Genomic DNA, 12,789 nt, shown 5'->3' on the forward strand with positions numbered 1-12,789 from the left:
AGAAGTGAGTCCTGCTAACAATTTGAGCTTTGCAAGTAAGCTTTGGAAGATCCTCTATACAAGAACTCAGCCCATATGACAACTCGATTTCGGCTTTGCAATACCCTGAGTAGACAACCCAACCACACCACACCCAGACTTCTGACATACAGAACCCTGCGCTAGTTAATAAATGGGTGTTGTTTTAAGCCACTGAGTTTATGGCAATTTGTTACACAGCGACAGAAATGAATACAGGGACTCCTTGGAGGGTAAGGGTGTAGGCTGCTACTGCGGCAGGTTTCCATTTACCAATAGCAACACCACAACAGGAAGGCCTGATACAGAGCATACAGTTGACCAAAAACTAAAGAAGGGTCACCATAATGAAGAACATGCTTGGAAACTGCAAACTGCCCTGCTTTCACTTCCTTCATATTTATCATTACCAGACCAAACATATTGATTTGTTTGCTGCTTCTTTCATTCACTGGAATGAAAGCACCATTAGAACAGGGACATGTCTCTCATTCTCTGCAGCACACCAAGCACCTTAAAAAATGCCTGACATGTAGGCAGGCAATACATATTTCCTGAATGAGCCGTCTATAACCCAAATTCAAACCATGTTATGTATGAAGTTTTTTGACTAAGAAACTGAGATAACTACATTATCAATTGAATATGCTGCACCCAGCAAAGTCCATCGTAATAAATAATTTTCCTTTAATACAAAACAGAGGGGCACCTGGGTGGCTCAGTGGGTTAAAGCTTCTACCTTCGGCTCTGGTCATGATCTCAGGGTCCTGGGATAGAGCCCTGGATCTGGCTCTCTGCTTGGCGGGGAGCCTGCTTCCCCCTTTCCCTCTGCCTACTTGATCCCTGTCTGTCAAATAAATAAATGACGTCTTAAAAAAAATCCAAAAAAAGATCCATGTCTCTCCATATAGTTGTTTCACAGATGCTCTTAGAGATGCCTGAACAGATGCAATCCATTAAAGAATATTTGCAGCCTGGTAAACATATCAATAATAACAGAATGGCATTTTGGTAAACAATATGATCATGAAATCCCAACATAAAACTACTGAAGAATTTATTTTCAGTTGATGGGGCCAGTTCAAGTCCTTGCCTCTTTCCACACCACCACCCCATCTCTGCAGAGCCAGAGTTGAAGAATCTAATATCCCTGAAGAAACACAGAACCAGAAAAATCTCCAGGTGAGCAGTAGAGCATATTTCTACATGGTGGATCACATTTCCATCTCGCTTCTTTGTTGTAACAAATCCCATGTTGCTCAAAATAGGTTTAAAATAAGTTTAAAGGCCCTAATACGATATAAAAGAAATATCGTAATAATCATACTTCCACTAGAAACAGTTTCAGACTCGAGCACTTTCCAGAGCATGTAATGGCAAAAGAGATACCCAATTCTCTTTTAACACATTTCTTTTCTGCCAGAATCAATTACTTCTACAGCACTTCCCAACTTAAACAAGGTACATTCCTAAAAATGATTTTTTTGGTTGGTTGCTTGGGAGTCATGAACGTCTTTCTGCCCCAAAGAATCATTGTTCTTTTTTTTTTTTTTTAAGATTTTATTTATTTATTTGAGAGAGAGATTGAGAGAGAGAGGGGGAATGAGAGAAGAATCACTGTTCTAAATGATGGTTAGATGATGCAGTACTATACTTCAGGATGGTTATAGGGTTTGGGGGCCCCGACAACTGCCGCTGTGTATTTTGTCTACTTACACTTCATCTCATTCTTTAAAATGGGGAAGGGACTAAGGCTGAATCATCATTTGTATCAATTTGATAAATTTTCTCAAGTACTCCAGTTCCTAAATAAAACTTTTTTACATTTAAAAAGGTTAATCTCAAATTGGGACCACCTAAATTCAGCTTGGAAAAAGGTGTGGAAAGCACACATTCCTGAAAACAAATTTTATAATGCAGAGAAAAACAAAGCACTATTATGGGTAATTCACAGAATGATTTTAGCATTATAAACTCAAAGAACTTCCAAAATTTATTCAGAGTTCAAGGACAAATTTTCATTTTAAAGACAACAAAGAGCTCAGGTTCCCGTGCTGCAGTGGGAGGCTCGCCAGTTAGTTCCCGTGCACCGGTCCGGGCCGTTTTTCCGCCAGCATGCGGGTGTTCGTGGTGAACACCAACGTTCCTCGCTCCTCCGTGCCGGACGGACTCCTTTCCGAGCTCGCTCACTCAGCAGCTGGCGCAGGCAACCGGCAAGCCGGCCCAGTGCACCGCGGTGCACGTGGTCCCAGACCAGCCGAGGGCCTTCGGCGGCTCCCGTGAGCCAGCCGTGCGCACTCTGCAGTTTGCACAGCATCGGAGACCCGGCAGATCGGAGGCCCGAGAACCGCTTCCACAGCAAGTTGCTGTGCGGCCTCCTGTCCGATCGCCTGCCCTCTGATTGCCTGTGAGTCAGCCCGGATAGGATCTACATCAACTACTGCGACTTGAACGCTGCCAACGTGGGCTGGAACGGCTCCACCTTCGCCTGAGGGCCACACCTGCCCAACACGCCTGCACCAGGCCCTGCCATCCACAATATTGTGCCCACTTCACCCCCCACTCCCACAGCGACCCCCACTTCCAAATCCGGCCAAATAAACAGTTTGGAGGCTGGGGGAAAAAAAAAGACAACAAAAATAAAAGTAAAGTGTTAATACACTAACCAACCCACCAAAAGTTAAAGGAATTTCACACCTGTGACCAGTGTTGGTTCATACCCTGGAGTATGACAAAGAGACAAAAACTGCATAATAATTATTCCTCAAAATTATTCCCTATCCCTATGAAGATGTACAATCAAATTTCCTAAAAATAGGATCCAAAAGGGGGCAGGGGAATTCTATTCCTCTTTAGGGAAACTGTAATTGTGTGAATGCAAATGTGCATACATAGGTAAGTGTATTATGTATTTGTCTCTAATATATGGCAGCCTAATTTATGCTTGTGCCTGGATCTACAAATTAATCATGACTATTGAAGTAACTAGCCCTGCTAAAATCTGTCATAAGCTTAACATGACTGAAATAATGTTCTAACAGTTACTTATTTCAAAGCCATGAATCTATTTCCTCATAAATGTCTTGTTCTTTCTCCACATTTTTATTCACTATTTATATATATACCCCAGATAAAACTTGCTAACGCACCAAGGAAGTATTTTATCAATCTCTACATGTTTGCCAGTGGCAACTGGCTGAATCCAAATATATCAGAATTACCAGAATGCAGAAACTTCTTAGTGTACATTAAATGGACATAACCATATCCTGATAATGCAAGTTATCAAAAACCTTTCCTTGATTTTTCAACAGTATCACACATACCTTTTTGAAAGACTTCTAGGACTTTCTAAGACTTCTAGGACATCATCGCTCTCTCCTGGTTATCATTGTGTGACCACTCACTGCCTGTTTCCACAGCAGATTCCTCGTCCTCTACCACAGCTCAGCATCTCCCAAAGCATGGGATATATACCACAGTAGGTGACACATATATAATAATAAATCGTTTCATGAGAAAGTTATTAGCTTGTCAAGCCCTTGAGCCTTCTAATTACAAAGTCTTACTGGTTTTTTTTTGTTTCATTTGTTTTTTTTAATTGAGTAACTTAAACTCAGAGGATTTATCTAGCTAAAATTATTACTATTCTATTTGGTGTCATCACTTTCATTTCTCCATTGCCAACTGCTTAAAGCAAGTTATATTTGTTTGCCATTTTTAGCACCAATATAATATTTCCCTTTAAAATAAACGTATTTAAGTTAAAAAGTCACTTAAAGAATAATAAGGAAATAATTGCATTTTGGAGTGGTCCTTGAAACAGTGATACATCAGAAACACTGTTCTGACCAGAACTGTGGCTATTTCTAAACTCAATTCTTCCTCCACATTTTCTCACTGTGATCACCCCAAATACTCAGCGAAGCTTCATATTTCAATTTCAGTTATTGTGCCAGAACATCTGATGCAATACCTTCAAATAAAACCCATTCTCTTCTGGATCACTCTATCACTACCAACACCACTTCCAACTTCACCATCAGAAGCTAGCCAAATTCCCCTTTCCCACTATTCACACAATCTCACAAACCTAGGCATTATCTTCGTCTACTCACTGATTTCCAGCAGTTACCAAATTCACTCATTCCCAAACACGTCTTGGGTTCCTGTAGCACATGAATAAAATTATATCATCTTAGAAAACCATTTTCTTTTAAAACTTCATAATCTATGAGAAGAGAATCAAGCCTTGTAGACTCTTTCTCCAAAGTTTTGAGGTGGGGGTGCACTCAGGAAGATATAAGATTAAACAGAACTAAAAAGAAATGCCTGAGAATATTAAAGTGGTTATATTTCTAAATGATAGAAATAAAAATAGGTACCATCTTCCCCACATTTTTCTGTATTTTATACATTTACTGTATTTTTATAATCAAGAAAAAATATATTCTATAAAATGTTCCCATCCAGACTCATTTCTCCTTCCCTATTCAAGCATTCTGGTTCAGACTCTCATTATGTCCTCTTGCCTAGCCTCTAAACTGACCTTTATGAAGTTTACTGCCCAAAATGTTATACATACAGTTATAAGAATAATATTCCTGACAAGTTATCTTTACTAAATTACTCTTTTATTCAACAACCTTTAATGACTCTCTATTGCCTGTAATAATAAGAATTTTCTGCTCTACTAACTTTTCAGGTTAGCTATTATAATCTAGACCCAATCTTACCAATATAAAATAAAGGAGGAAAACAGTATTATGACAAGTCAAATATTAATGCTTTATCAAAAAGTTAAATGTAAGTTACAACTATTTAAGATTCCAAACCTCTCATGCTGTTAGTAGTTCTGTAGATACTATTTCTCAATATTCCTAAAAATTAGGAATTTCTCAAAATTCCTAGAATTCCTAAAATTCATTATATATTCAATTTTGAGAGACTCCCATGTTAGAGAACTACACCACCAACCTACACTGAGTTTAGCATTGCAAACTACAGTCCAGTTAGTCCAAAGGTATTAACGGGTATATCCACACAACAAGGATATACTTATACTGAAGCAGAGATATGAGAAAATAATTAATGGAATTTCTAATAGTATAAAATCAACACTAGTAGGAAAGGGCCAGGCCACCAAGCACAAAGTAAATTAAGCCGAATATATTCAATGTACAGTTTTTCTTCTAGGTCTTCGTTTATTTGAAGCAATTGGTATTTTGCTCTATAATATACCACCTAAAGGTTCTAACTCTGTAATATTAGAAGGTATTTACTTAGCACTTTTTTATGCCATTTCTCTTTTTATTATTATTATGTTCAATAAGCCAACATATAGTACAACATGGGTTGATGGGCAAAATTTACATAAATACTGAGGCCATAAATGAATACTAATGGCACACACACAAAAGTTAAAATTAAATAGACAATCAGGGAAGGTCCTATTTTTAATTAGTATAATCCTTCAGGGTACCTGCAGCTTATCTCTTCCAAAGGCGATGAAACAGTACATTTAAGAAACAAACATTAAAATGACAAGTGCCATCATTTGTCATTTTAGCAATACTCAGCTAAATTTCCTAATTCTTCTGATGGTGGCATATTTTAACATATTCCAAGGCCACTTTAAGCAATTTTTTAAACCACATTAGATTTTAATGGAAGCTTATCAAATTCCTAACATCCACGATCCATCTTAATTAACTTAAATGGCCTGAGACAGAGTAAGACCAAAAGGGCTGATGCCCAAATGTCTGAGTACTTTGCTGAAAAGGCTGAGCTCCAGCATACCCAAAGTGTGTTAGAAGCAACTTTTTAAATGCACAAATGTAACAATTATTTTTAAACCAACAATTTTAGAAAAATAGCAGTTCCTATCTAAAGCTTATATAAATATAAGACATTGGGTTTGCAAATGTCAGCAGAGTTTCAAGATCCCTTTCTAAAGTAATAGTCTCCTGTTTTGCTTGGTATCTTAATTTGCCTTTAGTTTCAAAACTAAGCTTGCCAACACTATTCCTCTCAAAACCTCAGGAATTCCATTACTAGTTTTAAGCTAAATTAAAGGAAAATAGACGCATTCAACCCATGGCAGAAGTATGCACAAAGTGTTTGTTGATGCTCATAAATAGGCTGAGAAATTCAGACATGTCTGAAGGACAATGGGTGCATAGTCAACTCTGTTTGGCTCCACCATGGAACCAAACAGAAAGAGAATTATTGCTACCACTTCAAGGGGCACCAGCCCAGATACCTTTAAACCAACTAGGATATAACAGAACATTCTCTTTAAGTCAGAGCCTTTGTGTATGTCTCCTCTTCAAGGAAGAATGGTTAGAGTACCCTTTAAAAAAAATCTGTATGAAGCCAAGATGTCACTGTCCTCTCCCCCAAAACAATGCTTAAAATGCCCTCAACACTGCTCACCCACTTGCCTCCAAAAAAATATAAAAGATTTTTAAAAAGAGAGCTATAAATGCTTTACAGATGGTTCTTTGTCTTATCACTAGAAATCTTTTCTATTCCACTTCCCCATCCTCAGCCTCTAGAAACCTCCTGACATTTACAAACATGTTCACTGTCCATCCCTCTCCACCACCTCCATCAAGCTCTAATACATCTCAAGTCACCTGAATCCCAGATATCAGGATCTCCTGAATGGGACTCCCTAACCCTGTCCCAGCACAACCAGGTAGCAACAGAAAGAATAAACCACCTCGGGCTCACTCTATTGCTCTTTCTCACTCTTTTACCTCCAACTCACTCACTGCCCGCCTACAGGCATTCTGCTCCTCAGGCTTCACCCTATCTAACCCCTAGGCTCCAGCCCCAAGTCCTGGAAATCACAGCCCAGCTTCTTAAGGTAGGGATGGAGCCAGATGAATGAATTTCCACCAGTATTTTAAAGGGTGTTTTGAATACATTGTGATATAACGGGTTACATCATTTTTTATGGTCTGACCGAGTAGGCTAAACACCATTTTTGTAAGACTAATTAGAAAAATAGGCTCCTAATTCCAATTTTTTTTTCAACTCCCCATTTCCCCTATACCCAGCACTTAGCCAAAACCCTTTTTAAGCAATTCGTTTACAAGACAGAGGCTACCTATGTATAAGAATAAAATTCTAATGACTGCTAGTAATTAAAACAATCCATTTTGACAGAGTAAACAAGCAAATGTGGGTAGCTTGTGCAATGTGAGCAATCCATTTGCAACTACCTTATTAATAAAAATAAAGAAGGGGCGCCTGGGTGGCTCAGTGGGTTAAGCCGCTGCCTTCGGCTCAGGTCATGATCTCAGGGTCCTGGGATTGAGTCCCGCATCGGGCTCTCTGCTCAGCAGGGAGCCTGCTTCCTCCTCTCTCTCTCTCTCTGCCTGCCTCTCTGCCTACTTGTGATCTCTCTCTGTCAAATAAATAAATAAAATCTTAAAAAATAAAAAAAATAAAAATAAAATAAAATAAATAAAAATAAAGAAGATAAATCTAGTTATAAACAACACAACCAACTGGTGATCATACTTATGCAAACACTGCCTTATAAAACTAATATTCTAACTTTAGAAAATGAATACACCAAGAACAATTTGTCAGTACCTATCAAAAATTTTAATGCATTGCAATATATAGCTTTGGCAAAGAAATTATACTTCTACAATTTGAAGTACTGATACATTTGCACAGGAGTGAAATATACATAAAATACTACTACACTATTTATAAAAGATAGGAAAGAAGCTTAATGTCCACCAAAAAGGGAATTTATAGTATATTCAACACAACGGATTGGACACAGCTAATAAAAAGAGTAGGTATAGTTGTAAATGTAGAAAATTCACTACAAACAGCAACTATCTCAAGGGAGGGGAGGACCTACAAGACAGGGAGGTAGGAAGGAGACGTGCTTTTCACAATAAACCCTTTTGTACCTTTAAATTTTGGACCATGTACACATACTGCCCTTTTGGTTAAAAATGAATAAGTTAATGGGCACCTGGATGGCTCAGCTGGTTAACTGTTCGACTTCTGATTTCACCTCAGGTCACAATCTCGGGGCCCTGAGATGAAGCCTTGTGATGGGCTCCCACTCAGCGGGAAAAGTACTTGAGAGTCTTTCTCTCTCTCCCTCTTCCTCCATCCTTCCCTGCTCGTGCACGCACGCGTGCTCTCTCTCTCAAATAAATAAATAAATCTTATTAAATAATGAATAAGTTAAAAATTTGTTAATGAATTTAGACAATTCTCCCTGACCTTCTGATGCATAAATAGTTCTACTTGTTCATCTGCAGGCAATGTTAAGTGGAACTGAGAACATACGCTTCTAGAGGTTACCCAACAACCAACGTCCCAGAGTAGAGGGCACATCTCCTTAGTGAGAATGTGTACAACTATGGCAGCTTTGAATCACTCAAAACAAAGTATAAGAGATGAAGAAATACGTGAAGAATTTATCTCACTTACTGCAACTTTGATAACATAAATAAAACTGGATGCACTATAATTCTGTCAGCACTCTTAAAAACTGTACTTTACCAAAAGGAAAAAAAAAAAAAAAGAAAAAAACTATCTGGTTGAAATTCCTGGTTAGGGTCTAGATCACAAATGGCTACATGCACCAGAAATATTTAGTAAAAATCTAAGTACCAAAATCCCTGAATCCAAAAGGCAGTTAAAAAACAGGGTGAAGGGGAAGGACAAAGTCGTGGACAATAAGTTTCCAATGGCAAAATAACAAACTTTTAAGATACCATTTTTCTAAAGGAATTCTTCTTATCTCTTAAATTCCAAGTAACATTGAAGAAAATGGTCCCTCAACTAAAACTCAAGAAATTAAAAGAAACAGTTCAAACTCTAAAGCTAAGTTTTTTTAAATGTTGCTACTTAATATGATTTTTGGTTTTGCTACTACCTGAAAAGAACAAATAACAAAGCTGCTAATACTAATCTGATGCCCTCTTCCACCTCTGCTTCAAACATTTATTACAGGAGCGCCTGAGTGGCTCAGTGGGTTAATTAAGCCTCTGCCTCCGGCTCAGGTCATGATCTCGGTGTCCTAGGATCAAGCCTCGCATCAGGCTCTCTGCTCAGCAGAAAGCCAGCTTCCCCCTCTCTCTGCCTGCCTCTCCGCCTACTTGTGATCTCTCTCCCTGTCCAATAAATAATTTTAAAAATCTTTAAAGAAAAAAGTTTATTACAATCTGACTGTTCAATTATAAAACCAGAAAACTAGGGAAAAAAATCTTGAAGGGGGTGGAGTATATAACATGGTAATTAATAATTAGAGAGAGGATCACATTTATTTTTTGTAAAGTAAGGAATCCTTTTGGGGTGCCTGGGTGAGACTGCTTCCTCCTCTCCTCTCTCTCTCTGCCTGTCTCTCTGCCACCTACTTGTGATCTCTGTCTGTCAAATAAATAAAATCTTAAAAAAAAAAAAAAAAAGAAAGAAAGAAAGAAAGAAAGAAAAAAAGAAAGAAAGAAAGAAATCCTTCTACTGGATCTCTTGTTAACAACACTGATTTCCATCTAAGCACACAGCTATATTGCTATGTACCATTCTAAATTTACAGACTTAATGATCTGTTTAAAACAAAACAAAAAAAATCAAATTATATAGCACAAAGATTTGTTGTCATAACCAATTAGTCTAATGAGGTCTAGAATATATCAAGTAAATGAAAGATGCTAGCTGGCATATCAAAAAATCTATATATTCCTTGGCCAGATTCAAATACTTAGACCAATGCAAACAACAAACAAACTCATGAAATAAAGATGTACTTAAGAAAATAGGAGGTAAAAAAGTGCCAATTATTATGTGGGTGGGGTTTACATATCTTGACATTTACAAAGAAAAAGGGCAAGAATGTTACAGTTGATAATTTTCATTTTCATTCTGTATTTTTTACTAAATTATTCATTAGGCTCAAGAGTATTTGAGGTACTTGATACACTCAATTAAAGAGTACTGCTAAAAAAAAAAGAGTACTGCTAATAATAATATTAATTATAATCAAATCAAAGTCAGGGTTTAACAACTACACAAATGAGTATTTAAATTCATATCAATGAATTTAATTCTGAGTCAAGGACCACCAAAGGTAAAACCAAGAGTTCCTTAAGCGATTTTCAAGATTTAGAAATAGCCTAATAATCTCATATACTATCTGAAATATAGCTTTCTATGCTAACTAAAATAATTAAATTTCTTTTTGGAAGGCTGGAATTTAAACTCCATGTGGCAACACCAATTATCTCATAGTGATCAGAAGCCCCGGTTGTAGTGATAAAAATAGAAAACCTAATGAATTATTATGTAATATATGTATTTTATTTTGTGGCAAGACTTTTTTGGATTCTAACATCTGGAAATCAATGGAAATTGAGTATTTTAGGTTTTTCTTTTTTCTCTTTTTAAAGACTTTATTATTTATTTATTTGACAGAGAGATCACAAGTAGGCAGACAGAGAGGAGGAAGCAGGCTCCCCGCTGAGCAGAGAGCCCGATGCAGGGGCTTGATCCCAGGACCCTGGGATCGTGACCCGAGCCGAAAGCAGAGGCTTTAAACCCACTGAGCCACCCAGGCACCCCGCTTTTTTTTTTTAACTGTTCTAAAAAAAGCAAAATGTAAACTAAAAATACACACCAGATTCTAAATATTGACAAAACATTTATCAGGAAAAGGTTAATGTGTTCTGGGTGAGCACAGAAAGAACCTATGAATTACTAGCTCAACTGATGCTTCATGAAATAGCAAGTAATAACATGGATAAAGATGAATGCTCAGATCCCAAACTATGAAGGAAATTTCATAGGAGGAAGAGCATAGTTTATGTATGTCTGTGTTCTCCACTCCATCTTCCCCATTAAGTTTTCATTTCACAATTTCCTCAGCAGTTACAACACTGTATGTGACTGCAGTCACATACACACATCCAATATAAAACAAAACAAATTACTGTAAGCCTAATTTTCACCTGGGTATGTGCTCTTATTTTTTATAGCTCTTATTTTTCTTTTAGCACAAAAGAATTACTTAAGTGCAAAATAAAACTAGGACCCAAGATGTGGAATAACCACAAAAACCCTACCCCCAAGCACAACCTGAAGACCACTCACGTGTACTCACTGAACTGACTAAATCAGATGACCTAAAAGGCATCGAACACTTCACAGTACGTATGAGGACACACTATATTTCAATCTATTCACATTTCAGGTACAAATCCTGGACTCTACCACTTAGTATCTGTCTCAGGAATGTTATTCAACTCCGTGAGGCCTCAGCTTCCTCATCCGTAAAATGGAAGTAAGGTTCATAATTCAGTAGAAACTCTTTTAATAGTCCTCTATTTTATCATCTTACAGAAATAACACTCTCCAGTCCCTCCATAAATCACCCCCTGATGCCCACCGCAGGCTGACCACTTGCACCTAGTAGAGTCTTCTAAGCAGATCACTTTCTTTATGTGCCCCCACCCTTCTGCTCACCAAATGAGCTAGACACTTAACAAGAGCCAGCTGTTTCTGACAGATTCTGTCTCTGAAAATTGTGTTGAAAAATTCAAAAAGATTCAAAGGCTAATTAACTTTTAAAAAGTTAAAATGGAATTATGTGTACATAAAACAGCTTTAAACGTATAACCAAAAAATCATAAAACATAGAAAGATTTTACAGAACACATTGAAAATGCCTCAAATTCTCTCTTCTATAGGAAAGGGATACTGTTATGATATCCAATAGATAATGACTCCTGGATGGAGATTAAGCCAAAAAGATGATCCAGATTTCTTTACTTTTCTTTTCTTTTTAAGATTTATTTATTTACTTTGGAGAAAGAGAGTGCAAGTGGGGGCAGGGCCCAGAGGGAGAGGGAGAGAGAAGCTTAAGCAGACTCCACACTGAGTGCAAAGCACAAGGTTGGGCTTGATCTCAAGACCCCAAGATCACTACCTGAGTCAAAACTAAGAGTCAGATGCTTAACTGACTACACCACCCAGGCACTCCTAGACAATCCAGATTTCTAATCAAAGAACCCATCGACAAAGAAAAACACTGACGCTGTAGAGGGAAAGAAACGGTGAAGGAATGTAGTATATATTCAAGTTACAAATAATGTATCTTTTTTATAATTCCCTGCTAATCAAATTTCTCAATTATCTATTCCACATCACGTATGAGATCCTCCTATCTAGCTATCCCAAAAATTTAAGGGAAAATTGTGAAGACTAAATAAAGAACTTGCACAGTGCATGGCACTTAGTAACATTCATCTAAAAACTTGTTTTACTTTAAGGGTTTTGTTATTACCCTGACGGTCTACTGCTCTAAGAATAACATTTCTGAAACATACAGAAAAGCAAAAAGTGTACAACTTCCTTGTATTTTTATTTTTTTTATTCATGCACATTATACATGCCCCATACATTATTGGCCATATAACTTCTGCAGTGGTTGTCAAAAAAGGGAAGACATTTAATCCTAATGAATGCCCCAGATTATACAGAGTCCCTAGGATTATACTTAACCATAAGGATAAACATCACGGTAATGCATTAACATGATTGCACGACCGTGCACCTAAAGCTGACAAGAACATAAGAAAAATGAATGAGGTGCCAGTGTATTACCATTGGAGGGAGCAGCCATTCTCTGTTGAGCGAATAGATGGGAAAGGTCAAGGATCCAGACTTAGGATAGTAATTAAGAGATAATGGCAGAGACCAAAGAGAACCAATGCAGAAACTGGCAATCATTTGGCA

General features: G+C 37.5%; 1 protein-coding gene and 1 pseudogene across 5 annotated transcripts in view; one reads left to right on the forward strand and one right to left on the reverse strand.

The window, feature by feature from the left end:
• Window positions 1-12,789, reverse strand: part of FRS2 (fibroblast growth factor receptor substrate 2) — a 117,826-nt gene that overhangs the window by 91,824 nt on the left and 13,213 nt on the right. The gene's annotated exons all lie outside the window — the stretch shown is intronic.
• LOC309870546 (macrophage migration inhibitory factor pseudogene) lies at window positions 1,777-2,625 on the forward strand (annotated as a pseudogene). The gene has a single exon. The product of its transcript is annotated as a macrophage migration inhibitory factor pseudogene (transcript).

The sequence above is a fragment of the Mustela nivalis genome (genome assembly GCF_964662115.1).
Source record: "Mustela nivalis genome assembly, chromosome: 7".
Classification (NCBI taxonomy): domain Eukaryota; kingdom Metazoa; phylum Chordata; class Mammalia; order Carnivora; family Mustelidae; genus Mustela; species Mustela nivalis.